Below are 14,148 nucleotides of genomic sequence, written 5' to 3'. Positions count from 1 at the left end.
CATTGAGACAGTTTTCCATAGGGGGAGTCTTACTACTCCCAAGTATGGGTGCGGAACCCCCCCCCCCCACCTAGTCTTGTGTGTCCCTTAGGACTAAAACCTGGGGTTTCTACTGTGACTGGGTTTGGCTTGAGAAGACCTGGAAGGGGCTGGAAAGGACCAATTTTTAGAGGGCCAGTGCCTACTAAATCTAGGAGGTTGAACTTGTAAGAAATCTTTAACAGTTTGCATAGATTTAGCTTTATCTTCCATCTTAAGAACTTCCTCAGCCTTGTTGCCAAATAGGCGGCCCTGATTTAAGGGAGCATCCAACAATTTAGCTTTAACATGATCAGACAAACCTTGCTCCTTAAGCCAAGCATGCCTTCTGAGCACAGACCCAGTACAGTACAGTTGTGTACACTTACCATAAATGTAGATGTCAGAGTGTATTCACTGTTGCAGTCATTACATCTGGGTAATCTGCAGGCAGGTTGCCCTCAGTCAGCCTGATTAACAAAGTCTTGGGTCCTGCGTCGGTTGCTGTCCCTTCTTCCAAGACGTCAAGTCGTCAGGGGTATAAAACATGCAGCCGATGCCATTTTCATCAGTTTTTCTTGCCCCAGATGTCAGGTGCCACCCAAATGGGGAGCAAAAAAAAAAAAAAGAGAGAAAAGTTGGGGGCTGGCGGGTGGGTAACCAGGACTGCAACAGTGAATACACTCTTACATCTACATTTATGGTAAGTGCACACAACTGTACTATGTTCTTCGTGTTTCACTGTTGCAGTCATTACATTTGGGTAGAATCCCAAAGCTATGGTTGGGAGGATGGAATCATACAGCATTAGGAGCAGCTATAAGGCCCTGCAGGACAGCAGTGGCAAAGCCTGCTCTGGATTTAGAGAAGAGAGGTAAATGGTAATGCTTGGTGAACATATGCACTGAGCTCCAGGTAGCAGCTTCTAGAATGTCTCTGGTAGGAACCCCTCTATGAAAGGCTGCAGAAGTAGATGCAGCCCTGGTGGAATGGGATCTCATCCCCTTGGGGACAGGTTTACCATGATGCATGTAGCAGAAACAAATACAATGGCTTATCCATTTTGAAATAGTCTGCTTTGAAATAGCCTTTCCTTCTGCCCTTGCAGCAAATGCCACCAGTAGTTGCTAAGATTTTCTTAGAGATTTTGTCCTGTTTAAGTAGAATATTAGTGGTCTGTATACATCCAATGAATCAGAATCCGTTCCCCCTTGTTATATGGATTTGGGAAAAAGGTTGGCAGATGAATGGTCTGATTAAGAGCCACACTAGATACCATTTCAGGCATAAAGGATAGATTGGTCTTGAGCGCCACCCTGTCCAGGTAGAAAATAATAAAAGGTTCCACTGCCATGAGAACCTGTAGTTCTGAAATTCTTCTAGCTGAAGTGACTGCTAAAAGAAAAGCGGTCTTCCAAGAGAGAAATTTTATGCCTGCTGTAGCAGCTGGCTCAAAAGGAGGCAGGGTGAGCTTTTCCAACACAAAATTGAGATCCCATGCAGGAGTTGGTGCTCTCCTGGGAGGTCTTAAATTCTTGGCCCCTCTGAGATGCTGTTTAGCAGGGGATGAGAAAAGAGGGGAGGCTCTGTGTTGTAATGAGCTGAAATGGCAGAGGCATGGACTTTTATGGAAGAGAAAGACAGGCCCTTGTGAAGCACCTCAGTTAAATATTGCAGAATCTGAGGAATATTGGGCATTGATGTGCTTAATCCCTGTGCCTGGTTCCAGGCACAGAATCTTTTCCATTTATCAGCATAGGATTTTCTAGTACTAGGCCTTCTAGCCCTCCAAAATGACATCCATCACAGGTTTGCTGAGAGAAGTAACTGGTGAAGTTAGTTGATTAGCCATGCTGCAATACTGAGTTTGGAGCGGAGTGTGCAGAATTTGATAGTTCTGCTGAGACATTAGAAAAGGTGTCTGAGGCAGGTACCATGGAGGAAGGCGTGACATTGTGTAGGAGCGGGTACCAGTGTTGGTGAGGCCAGCCTGGAGCAATCAGAATCATTTTTGGTTTTTCCCGTCTGAATTTTAGTAATACCTTGGAGAGCAAAGGCAAAGGGGGAAAGGCATAGATTGATAGGTTTTTCCAGCTGAAGGATACAGCATCCACTTTCCAAGCTTTTTTTGTGATGGGTTCTTGTGCAGAATTTGTCCAACTGATAGTTTTGGGGTGAAGCAAAAAGATCCATGTCTGGGCTCCCCCATTTGCGTGTCAACATGCTGAAGATTTGTGGATCCAGTTTCCATTTGTGTGGGTCCATAAGACTTCTGCTTAGTTCGTCTGCCAGAGTATTTTGCTTTCCTGGCAGGAATTGAGCTTGTAGATTTATTTGGTAAGTCAAGGCTGTGTTTCACAAAGCCATGGCTAGTCTGCAAAGGGGGTAGGAATGAGTACCCCCTGCTTGTTTATGTACCACATGACTGTGGTGCTGTCCGTCTTTATCAATAGTTGTCCTGGATGAAGAAAGTCCTTGAAGGCTGTCAGAGCATTCTGTACAGCTAGCATCTCTTTCTGGTTGATATGCAGCTGCATTTGATTTGGGCTCCATTCGCCCTGAATGTATCTCCCTGCCAGATGAGCCCCCCCAAGCATAATCTGATGCATCTGTAGTCAGGGCTTGGGTGACAGGGGGTGGAATGAATGACAGTCCCTTGTTTTGGTGACAGGCCTCCGCCCACTATAGGTACTCTTGCTGTACGCAAGGAATGATAGGAATCATTGTTCCCAGGCTGTGACAATGTTGACTCCATAAGCTTTTTGGTACCATTGAAGTTTCCTCATATGCAGTCTTGCATATGGAATTAGTAGAATGCAGGAAGCCATGAACCCCAAAGTCTGCAGAATTTGTCTTGCAGATAACTGGGTTTTTGTGGCCACTTGTTTGAAGTCATCAATTGGATTTGTTTTTCTGGTGTGAGGTAAGTCATTTAGGCAGTTGTATTCAAGCTTGCACCCAGGAATGTAATTATTTGAGAGGGTACCAGTTGTGATTTCTTTTTGTTTATGGTGTACCCTAGGCAAGTTAGAAGCTTTTTTACAAACGCCAGATGCTGTAGAAGAGTGTCCTTGTTTTCTGCCTGAATTAGACAATCGTCCAGATAAGGATAAATCTGAATGTTTCTTTGTCTGCAAAATGCAATCACTGGTGCCAGGCACTTTGTGAAGACCCTGGGCGCAGTAGATAAGACAAAGGGCAGTGCAGAGAAAGTACAGTTGTGTACCTACCTTAAATGTAGATGTTCGAGTGTATTGACTGTTGCAGTCATTACACTTGGGTTATCCTGCTGGCAGGCTACCCGCAGTCGGCCTGAATTCCAAACTCTTGGTCAGGTGTCGGTTGCTGTCGCCTCTTCCCTGACGTCAGTGCGCCAGGGGTATAAAAGATGCAGCCAACGCCATTTTCTTCAGTTTTTTTTTGCCCCAAATTTCAGGTGCCCCCAAAAGGGTAGGCTAAAAAACATTGCTTATAAAAGCATGCACTAAAATAAACAATACCTTCATCTACAAGTAAATACACCACATAGGTTGTATAGGATAGAGAAGTACAGATAAGTCCCAGCAAAGAAAGGAGGATGGTGTGTGGGTAACCTGGACTGTAACAGTGAATACACTCGAGCATCTACATTTCTGGTAGATACACAACTGTACTATGTTCATCGTGTTTCACTGTTGCAGTCATTACACTTGGGTTGAATCCCAAAGCCGAGGTTGGGCGGCTGGGTCTAAATAGAATTAGGAGTGGCTATAAGGCCCTGCAAAACTGCAGTGGCAAAGTCTGCTCTGGATTTAGAGTAAAGAGATAAGTGATAGTGCTTAGTAAAAGTGTGCACTGAAGTCCAAGTTGCAGCCTCCAAAATATCCTTGGTTGGTACTCCTCTGAGGAAGGCTGCTGAGGTGGCTGCTGCCCTGGTAGAATGTGGTTTAATGCCCTTAGGCACTGATTTGCCATGTTGTGAATAGCAGAAATGAATGCAGTGTCCTATCCATTTTGAAATAGTCTGCTTTGAGAAAGCCTTTTCTTGTGATCCTGCAGCATATGCCACTAAAAATCGCTCAGTCTTTCTGAAAGCTTTAGTTTTGTCCAAGTAGAAGTGTAGCTGTCTGTGCATGTCCAAAGAATGCAGAAGTCTCTTCCCTTTACTCTGTGGGTTTGGGTAAAAAGTAGGCAAATGAATGGTTTGGTTAAGAGCCACACTGGACACTACCTTAGGCATAAACGTTGGGTTTGTCCTTAGAGAAACCCTGTCCGGATGGAAGATAATAAAAGGTTCCACAGCCATTAATGCCTGTAACTCTGAGACTCTTCTTGCTGAAGTTAGTGCTAGGAGCAGAGCTGTTTTCCATGATAAGAATTTTATCTCAGCTGTATTGGCTGGCTTAAATGAAGGCAGTGTGAGTTTTTCCAAGACAAAATTGAGGTCCCATGCAGGTACTGGTGCTCTCCTTGGAGGTCTTATGTTTTTGGCCCCACTGAGGAACTGCCTAAGCAATGAATGTGAAAAAATAGGTGGGTCTGTATTGTAATGAGCTGAAATGGCAGAGGCATGGATCTTAATTGATGAGAAGGATAGGCCTTTGCACAGCATCTCAGTTAGATATTGTAAAATCCGAGGAATATTTGGAACAAGTGTGTCAATTCCTTGTGCCTGGTTCCATGCACAGAATCTCTTCCATTTTTCTGCACAAGATTTTCTGGTGCTGGGCCTCCAAAATAACATCCATAACCGCTTTAGAGAGAGGTGTATTCTGAATGGTTACACTATCCGCCATGCAGCTAGATTTAGAGTTCTGAGTTGGCTGTGCAGGATCTGATTGCTTTGTTGGGTCAGTAAATGAGGAATTTGAGGCAATGTCCAGGCTGGGCCTTGGGACAAGCTCCTTAGGATTGGGTACCAGTGTTGGCGTGGCCAATCCGGGGCAATCAGTATCATTTGTGGCGTCTCTTGTCTGACCTTTAGGAGTACCTTGGGGAGGAGAGGCAGTGGAGGAAAGGCATATACTGTAAGGTTGTTCCAGCTGAATGACAAGGCATCCACTTTCCATGCTTGTTTGTGATAAGTCCTTGTGCAGAATCTCTGAAGTTGGCAGTTGTGAGGAGAGGCAAAAAGATCTGTCTGTGCGTCCCCATTTCCTTGTTATGCTGAAGATTTGTGGATCTAGTTTCCACTCGTGAGGATCCATGAGGTTTCTGCTTAGTTCGTCTGCCAGAGCATTTGTTTTTCCTGGCAGGAATTGTGCTTGCAGGTGTACTTGGTAGGTCAATGCTGTGTTCCACAAAATCATGGCTCGTCTGCTGAAGGGGTAGGAATGTGTGTCTCCCCTGCTTGTTTATGTACCACACGACTGTGGTGTTGTCTGTCTTTATCAGCAACTGTCCTGGATGAAGTAGGTCCTTGAAGGCTGTCAGGGCATTTTGTACAGCTAGCATCTCTTTTTGATTGATGTGTAGATGTCTTTGGCTTGGTGGCCATGTGCCCTGAATACATTTTCCTGCCATGTGGGCCCCCCAGGCATAATCTGATGCATCTGTTGTTAGTGTTTGCCTGGCTGTGGGTAAAGTGAATGGCTGTCCCTTGTTGTGGTGACAGGCCTGTGCCCACCATCGAAACTCCTGTTGCAGGCAGGGAATGAGTGAAATTAATGATTCCAGGCTGTGGCAATGTTGAGTCCAAACACTTTTTAGATACCATTGTAGTTTCCTCATATGCAGTCTTGCATATGGAATTAGCAGAATGCAGGAGGCCATGTAGCCCAGAGCCTGCAGAATTTTTCTTGCAGATAATTGGGTCTTTGTTGCCATGCTTTCGAAGTAAGTTGCCATTGTTTGTCTGGCGTGAGATAAGCCATCTGGGCAGTTGTATTTAAGCTTGCACCCAGGAATATTATCTCTTGAGAGGGTACTAGTTTTGATTTATTTTCGTTTACTGTGTACCCTAGGCAAATTAGTAATCTTTTTACAAATGCCAGATGCTTTAGTAGAATGTCTTTGGTCTCTGCTTGAATAAGGCAATCATCCAAGTAGGGATATATCTGAATTCCTCTGTCTGCAAAATGCAATTACAGGTGCCAGGCATTTTGTGAAGACCCTGGGCGCAGTAGATAAGCCAAAGGGCAGTGCAGAGAATTGGTAGTGCATTGAGCCAGCTATGAATCTGAGGTATCTTCTGCAAGATTGTCTGATTGGGACAGGCAGGTATGCCTCTGAGGTCCAAAGTTACAAGCCAAGCCTTCTTGCCCAGCATGGGCAGAAGCTGCTGCAGAGTCAACATTTTGAATTTTGGAAGGTCCAGAAAAGTATTTAGAATATACAGGTCCAGAACTGGTCTCCATGCTTTGTCCTTTCTTGGTACTAAGAAAAGTCTTCAGTAAAATCCTTGTCCCTGCTCTTGTTGTAGCACTGGCTGAATAGCCCTCATGTCCATGAGAGATGAAACTTGGTTTTGTGCCTCTGCCCATTGTGTGGCAGGTCTGGCATACCTTTTGCCTTTGAAAGGGTGTGAAAGTGGAACCTGTAGCCCTGAGAGACTACATTTTTAAGACCCATTTGTCCTGGGTGATCATGTGCCAATTTTGTGAAAAAAGTGCTAGCTTTCCCCCTAAGGGTGCTGCCAAAAGATAAATGCTTGGCATTGGCAGAGGGAAGTCATTGGGACTGTTTCCTATATGGCTGTCATTTGACTTATCCGCTTTTGGAGGTAGAAGCACCCCATTGTTTGGGCCTGTATGAGCCCTGGGGCTGTTGTCTGCCTCTAGGGCATCTGTATCTGCCTCTTTGAGGCCTGTCTGACACGGGAAAAGACCAATTCTTAGAAGGCCAGTTTCTGCTAAATCTGGGTGGTTGTACCTGTAAGAAATCCTTCACTGTCTGCATAGATTTAGCTTTATCCTCCATTTTCTTCAACACCTCTTCTGCCTTAACACCAAAGTATCATGCTGTAATGGAGCATCCAATAATTTTGCTTTAACATGATCAGGCAGAGTCTGTTCCTTTAACCAAGCATGCCTTCTAATGACAGAACCTGTTACAGCGGCCCCGCAAGAGGCCTCCAGTGAATCATAACCACATTGCAAAGTATGTTTTCCCACTTGTTCAGCTGCATGCAATAAATCCTACAATTCCTTGTTCTCAGAACATTCAGAATTTGTCAGCATTTTCTGTTTTAGCAGAGACATTAAGTATTGCTGATATTTAAGCATATGAAACTGACAATTTAAAGACCTTACAGCCAAGGTAGCAGAAGTGTCAACTTTTTTCCCCCCATCTGTCCAGTGCCCTAGAATCTCTATCTGAGGGGACAGGGTTTTTTGCAGTAGCAGCCTTGACCCCTTTGGGACCCTGAGAAACAGTTTCTGGGTCAGCAGCAGGGTTTTTATATAGAAATTTATGAGAATCTAGAACCCTGTAGTATCTGTCTGGCTTAACAGGTGCAGGAGGTAAAGAGTCTGGAGACAGGCCGGACTCTGAAAATATATCATCTACAATGTCTAGAACAGGTGGAATAGCAAGAGGTCTGTGCTGAGGTAGTAAAAGAAAGTCTCTGAGCCTTTTCTTAGAATCTGAATAATCTTGGCTCTCCCAGTGGAAATGCTCCCTCATGGTGTGCAGGGTTTCCCCAAATGAGTAATCCTCAGAAGGAGAAGCTGAAGGAATAGATTCTTCAGCATCAGAATCCTCACAGGGAGGAATAGAGTATCCCTGTCCTGAAGAGGAGTCAGAGGAAATGGAAACCTGATCAGAGGAATCATATTCAGTGTCTTGCCTAGGCCTCTTATCAGGAGGGGGATGGGAACCCCTGATTAAAGTAATTAGGTCTTCTGTCATTTTGAGCATCTGTTTCTTAGGCATGGAAGTCTGTCCTGGAGAATGCTGTACTTGTTTCCTTGTCTTTAAAACTGTTTTAGTCTTTGTCTTGGATGCTGAAGTTGGCTTGACATAAAGCTGTGTGGGTCTGAAAACACTCTCAGAAGCCAATGCCTGCTCAGGGATTAGTTTCCTAAGGCCCAATACCTTGAGTATCCAGAGGCCTAGTCGTCTCCACGTGGGAGTCGGAGGCAGCCTGTGGCTCTGAGGTAGCGGGTGTCACACGGGCTGCGAAAGTGCCTCAATGAGAACCGGCGACTGGCCTAGAAGAGGCTTCGTCGTCGGTTTTGGACCTCGGATGCCTGTCCTTTTCTTTTTCTTTGTGCTCTTTATGAACTCCGGTCGTTGGCTGTTCTGACGGCATTGTGTAGTTAAACCTTCGGCCAAAGTAATGAAAAGTAAAATCGTACAAACACTTAATAGTGAGTTGGTTAAATTTAGCACAAAACCGACAACTAGCAATGTCGTGGTCAGGGCCTACGTAAGGAATACAGTAAGAATGAAAATCCTTATGAGGTATTTGCTTCCCACAAGAAATACAATTGTTAACTTTTTCTGACATCGGCCTGGAGCAAGAAAAAAGTTTCCCCAACGGGGTACTTAACTTTATAGAAGACTTCGGATCTGAAATTCAATTTCGAAAATCTCAGTAGTCGGCCGACTGGCACTTGCGAACTGCTTTTGCTTCGGGCACCGTGCGGCAAGAAAGACTGGAGAAAATGGCGTCGGCTGCATCTTTTATACCCCTGGTGCACTGACGTCGGGGAAGAGGCGACAGCAACCGACGCCGGACCAAGACGGGCCGAATGCAGGTAGCCTGCCAGCAGGATAACCCAAGTGTAATGACTGCAACAGTGAAACACGATGAACATCTGGTAATGCAAATAGCCTGCTTTGAAGCGGAGGTATCTTCTGCAAGATTCCCTGATTGGGATATGCAGGTAAGCCTCCTTTAAGTCTAGAGTTACCTACCAGGCATCCTTGCCTAGCCTAGGCAGTAACTGATGTAGAGTCAGCATCTTGAATTTTGGAATGTCCAGGAATGTATTCAGAATGGGTAAGTCCAGAATTGGACACCATGATTTGTCTTTTCTGGGTACCAGGAAAAGTCTTGAATAAAAACTTTGTTCCTTTTCCTTTTCTGGTACTGGTTGAATAGCCCCCATAGTCATGAGGGACATAACTTGTTTTCTGGCCCTCTGCCCACTGATTTGTAGGCAGATCTGGACGTCTGTTTGGGTTTGGCAACGTGTGGAAATGAAATCTGTATCCCTGGGATACTATATTTAAAACCCACTTGTCCTGGGTAATTAGATGCCAGTTTTGTGCATGAAGTGCTAGTTTCCCCCCCCAAATGGGCTGCCAAAAGATAAGGCTTGGAGATGGCAAAGGAAAGTCATTGAGACTGTTTAAAGTAGGGTGGTGCCTTGCTACTTCCAGATTTGGAGGTGGAGGCACCCCATTGTTTTGTTCTGTAAGTTCCTTGTGACTGAAACCTGGAGCCTTTGGAGTGTCTGGGTTTGACCTGAGAGGCTCTGGAGGGTACTGGAAAGGACCAATTCTTAGTAGGCCAGTGCCTACTGAACCTGGGTGGCTGCAGTTGTAGGAAATCTTTTAAAGTTTACATAGATTTAGCTTAGTCTTCCATCTTTTTCAAAACTACTTCTGCCTTGCTACCAAATAGACTGTCGTGTTGTAAAGGAGCATCGGCAACAATTTTGCTTTAACAATTTTGCTTTAAGATGATCAGGCAGATTTTGCTCTTTGAGCCAAGCATGCCTTCTTATCACAGATCCAGGTTACAGCGGCCCTGCAAGAGGCCTCCAAAGAATCAAAACCACATTGCAAAGTATGCTTTCCAACTTGTTCAGCTGAATGCAATAAATCCTGTAACTCTATTTTCCACAGAGTCAGGAATCAACATCATTTTCTGTTTAAGTAAGCCCATGACATGTTGATATTTAAGCATATGAAATTGACAGTTTAAAGCCCTGACTGCCAAGGTTGCAGACGTGTAAACCTTTTTACCCCATCTATCCAGCGACCTGGAGTCTCTATCAGAAGGGGTAGGATTTTTAGCAGTAGAAGCCTTAACACCCTTGGGACCCTGAGAAATGGTTTCAGGGTCAGCAGTAGGGTTTTTAAAAGGAATTTGTGGGAGTCAGGAACCCTGTAATATCTGTCTGGCTTACTAGGAGCCGGAGGCAGGGAATCAGGAGCCATGCTGGATTCTGAGAAAACATAATCAACTATGTCTAGAACAGGAGATCTAGCCAGAGGCATATGCTGAGGATGAAGAAGGAAATCCCTAAGCCTCTTTTTAGATTCTGAAAAATCCTGACTCTCCCAATGAAAATGCTCCCTTAAGGTATGCAAAGTTTCTCCAAAAGAAAAATCTTCAGGAGGGAAGCAGAAGGGATGGATTCCTTCTGCATCAGAGTCCTCATAAGGTGGAATAGATAATTCCTGATCAGAGGAGGAATCAGAAGAAATGGAAACCTAATCTGAAGATTCATAATCAGTGCCTTTCCTAGGCCTCTTAGCAGGGGGGGGGGGGGGTTGGGAACCCCTGATCAAGGTAATTAAATCCTCAGCCATTTTGATAATTTGTTTTTTAGGCATAGGGGCATGTGCACGTGGCCCAAGCGTCGGTTTTTTAGACATAGACGTTGATTTTGGCCTAAGTTTTGAAGATGGCATAGGTTTAATATACAAATCTCTAGGTCTGAAAACACCCTCAGAAGCCGGTGCCTGCTCAGCGGCTCCAAACCCATCCAAGGTAGAGACATCCACGGGTTCAATACTTAAATTGTCTTGTGGCGTACCAAACTCTGAATGGTCTCAGTAGAGGCCTGCGAATTAAAAGTAGTGGGTATCAGGGGCTGCGAAAGTGCCTGAGTACCGGCGACTGGCTTAGGAGAAGCTTCGTTGTCGGTTTTGGACCTCGACGGTCTGTCTCTGTCTTTCTTTGCATTTTTTGTGTATTCCGGTAGTCGGATTTCTGGATAGTTAAATCTTGAGCCAAAATATTTAGATGCAAAAATATACCGACGCTTAATAGTGCGTTGATTAAATTTAGCACAAAACCGACAGCAAGGCACGTTGTGGTCAGGGCCTAGGCAAGGAATACAGTACAAATGAAAATCCTTATGAGGTATTTGCTTCCCACAAGTAATACAATTATTAACTTTTACTAACATCGGTAAGGAGCAAGAAAAAGTTTCTCCAACGGGGTACTTAACTTTAGATTGAAGACTTCGGTTGTAACTCGAAAATGAACATTTCAGGAGTCGGCTGACCGGCACTTGCGAACGGTTTCTGTTTCGGGAACCGCGAAGCAAGAAAGATTGATGAAAATGGTGTTGGCTGCATGTTTTATACCCCTGAAGACCTGATGTCATGGAAGAAGGGACAGCAACCAATGCAGGACCCAAGACTTTGTTAATCAGGCTGACTGAGGGCAACCTGCCAGCAGATTACCCAAATGTAATGACTGCAACAGTGAAACACGAAGAACATCAGTAGCCCTGCAAGAGGCCTCTAATGAAACAAATCCACATTGCAAAGTATGTTTTCCTACCTGTTCAGCAGAATGCATTAAATCCTGTAATTCTTTATTTTCAGCAGTCAGAAATTAACAGAATTTTCTGTTTAAGCAATCCAGTAACTGGTTGATACTTTAACATATGAAACTAGCAGTTTAAAGCCCTAATGGCCAAGGTTGCATAAGTGTAAACTTTCTTACCCCATCTATCCTGTGCCCTGGAGTCTCTATCAGAGGGGGTAGGATTTTTAGCAGTAGAAGCCTTGAAGAACTTGGGTCCCTGTGAAATAGTCTCTGGATCCGCAATAGGATTTTTAAAAAGGAACTTGTGAGAATCAGGAACCCTGTAATATCTGTCAGGTTTTCTGGGAGCAGGAGGCAAAGAATCAGGGGTCAAACTAGATTTTGAAAAGGCATCATCAATGTCTAGTACAGATGGGATAGCTAAAGGCCTATGCTGAGGCAGGAGTAAGAAATCCCCAAGCCTCTTTTTGAATCAGAAAAATCCTGGCTTTCACAGTGGAAATGCTCCCTTAGAGTATGTAAGGTCTCACCAAAATAAAAATCCTCTGGAGGGGAAGCAGAGGAAATAGAGTCCTCTGCATCAGAATCCTCATAAGTAGATAAGGGCAAATCCAGATAATCAGAAAAATCAGAATCCTGTTCAGAAGATTCATAAACGACTACAGTCTGAGCATGCGGCCTGGGCGTCTGTTTCTTAGGCATGGTTCGATATTTTGGCCTATATGAAGAAGGAGGCATCGGTTTAATATGCAAGTCCATAGGCCTGAATACACCCTCAGAAGCCAGTGCCTGCACAGCGGCTCTGGACCTATCCAAGGTAGAGACAGCCACAGGTTCCTCAGTGGAAGCATCTTGCGGCATACCGGACTCTGAATGGGTATCAGTAGAGGCCTGCGAGTCAGAAGTAGCGGGTATCAGGGGCTGCGAAAGTGCCTCACTGAGTACTGGCGAACTGGCGACTGGCTTAGGAGAAGCAGCTTTGGACCTCGGCAGCCTGTCTCTGTCTATCTTTGCGTTTTTTCGGAATCCCGGTAGTCGGATGGCTAACCGACAACATTTCTGGATAATTAAACTGAGAACCGAAATATTTAGAAGTGAAAATATACAGACGATGGATAGTGCGCTGATTAAATAAAGCACAAAACCGACAGCAAGGTCGTGGTCAGGGCCTAGGCAAGGAATACAGTACAAATGAAAATCTTTGTGAGTTATTTGCTTTCCACAAGTAATGCAATTATTAACTTTTACTGACATCGGTAAGGAGCAAGAAAAAGTTTCCCCAATGGGGTACTTAGCTTTAATTGAAGACTTTGGTTCTGAAACTCGAAAATGAAAATTTCAGGAGTCGGCAGACCGGCATTTGCGAACTGCTTCTGCTTCGGGCACCACACGGCAAGAAAGACTGGATGTAATGGCATCGGTTGCATGTTTGATACCCCTGATGACCTGACATCATGGAAGAAGGGACAGCAACTGACGCAGGACCTAAGACTTTGTCAATCAGGCCAACTGAGGGCTACTGCAAGCAGATAACCCAAATGTAATGACTGCAACAGTGAAACACGAAGGACATCAGAATTTTTTCCATTTTTCAGCATAAGATTTTCTAGTACTAGGCCTCCTTGCCTCCAGAATGAAATCCAACACTTGTTTACTGAGGGACGGTAACAAAGAGATTAGGTAATTAGCCAGGCTGCCAGGTTCAGGGTTTGAAACTGAGGGTGCAGAATCTGGCCCTCCCTGCTGGGACAGCAGTGTATGGGTCTGAGGCAGGTGCCATGGTGCCAGCCATGGCACACTGCGCAAGAGTGAGTACCAGTGTTGGCGTGGCCAGTCTGGTGCAATCAGTATTGTCCTTGGTTTGTCCTGTTTGATCTTTAGTAGTACCTTGGAGAGGAGAGGCAGAGGAGGAAAAGCATAAACTGATAGATTTTTCCAGGTGAAGGACAGGGCATCCACTTTCCAAGCTTGTTTGTGGGGAGTCCTTGTGCAGAATTTGTCCAATTGGTAGTTCTGGGGGGAGGCAAACAGGTCTATCTCTGGGCTCCCCCATTTGTTTATCAACATGTTGAATGTCTTTGGTTCCAGTTTCCACTCGTGTGGGTCCATGAGATTTCTGCTTAGTTCGTCTGCCAGTGTGCTTAGCTTTCCTGGCAGGAATTGAGCCTGTAGGTGCACTTGGTAGCTCAAGGCTGTATTCCACAGAGCCATGGCTAGTCTGCAGAGAGGGTACGAGTGGGTTCCCCCTTCTTGTTTATGTACCACATAGTGGTGGTTGTCTGTCTTTACCATTAATTGTCCTGGAAGAATGCGGTCCTTGAATGCTGTCAGAGCATTCTGTGCAGTTAACATTTTTTTTTTGATTGATATGCAGGTGCATTTGACTTGGGTTCCATTTGCCCTGAATGCACTTCCCTGCCAAGTGAGCCCCCCATGCATAGTCTGATGCTTCTGTTGTTAGGGTTTGGGCGGAAGGGGGTAGACTGAATGGCAGTCCCTTCTTTTGGTGGCAGGCCTCTGCCCACTAAAGCAACTCTATCTGTAGGCAAGATACGATATGAATGATTGCTTCAAGATCCTGAGAATGCTGACACCATAGGCTTTTTAGATACCATTGTAGTTTCCTCATATGCAGTCTTGCATATGGAATTAGGAGAATGCAGGAGGCCATGAACCCCAAGGCTTGCAGTATTTGT

The 14,148-nt window shown here is 44.9% G+C and overlaps 1 protein-coding gene across 1 annotated transcript in view; it reads right to left on the bottom strand.

The window, feature by feature from the left end:
• Positions 1-14,148, bottom strand: part of GNPNAT1 (glucosamine-phosphate N-acetyltransferase 1) — a 722,404-nt gene that overhangs the window by 142,199 nt on the left and 566,057 nt on the right. The gene's annotated exons all lie outside the window — the stretch shown is intronic.

The sequence above is a fragment of the Protopterus annectens genome, chromosome 6.part0, assembly GCF_019279795.1.
Source record: "Protopterus annectens isolate FY-2018-M chromosome 6.part0, PAN1.0, whole genome shotgun sequence".
NCBI lineage: Eukaryota > Metazoa > Chordata > Ceratodontiformes > Protopteridae > Protopterus > Protopterus annectens.
Note: the sequence above shows the minus strand (reverse complement) of the source record. Positions and strands in the feature narration are given on the sequence as shown.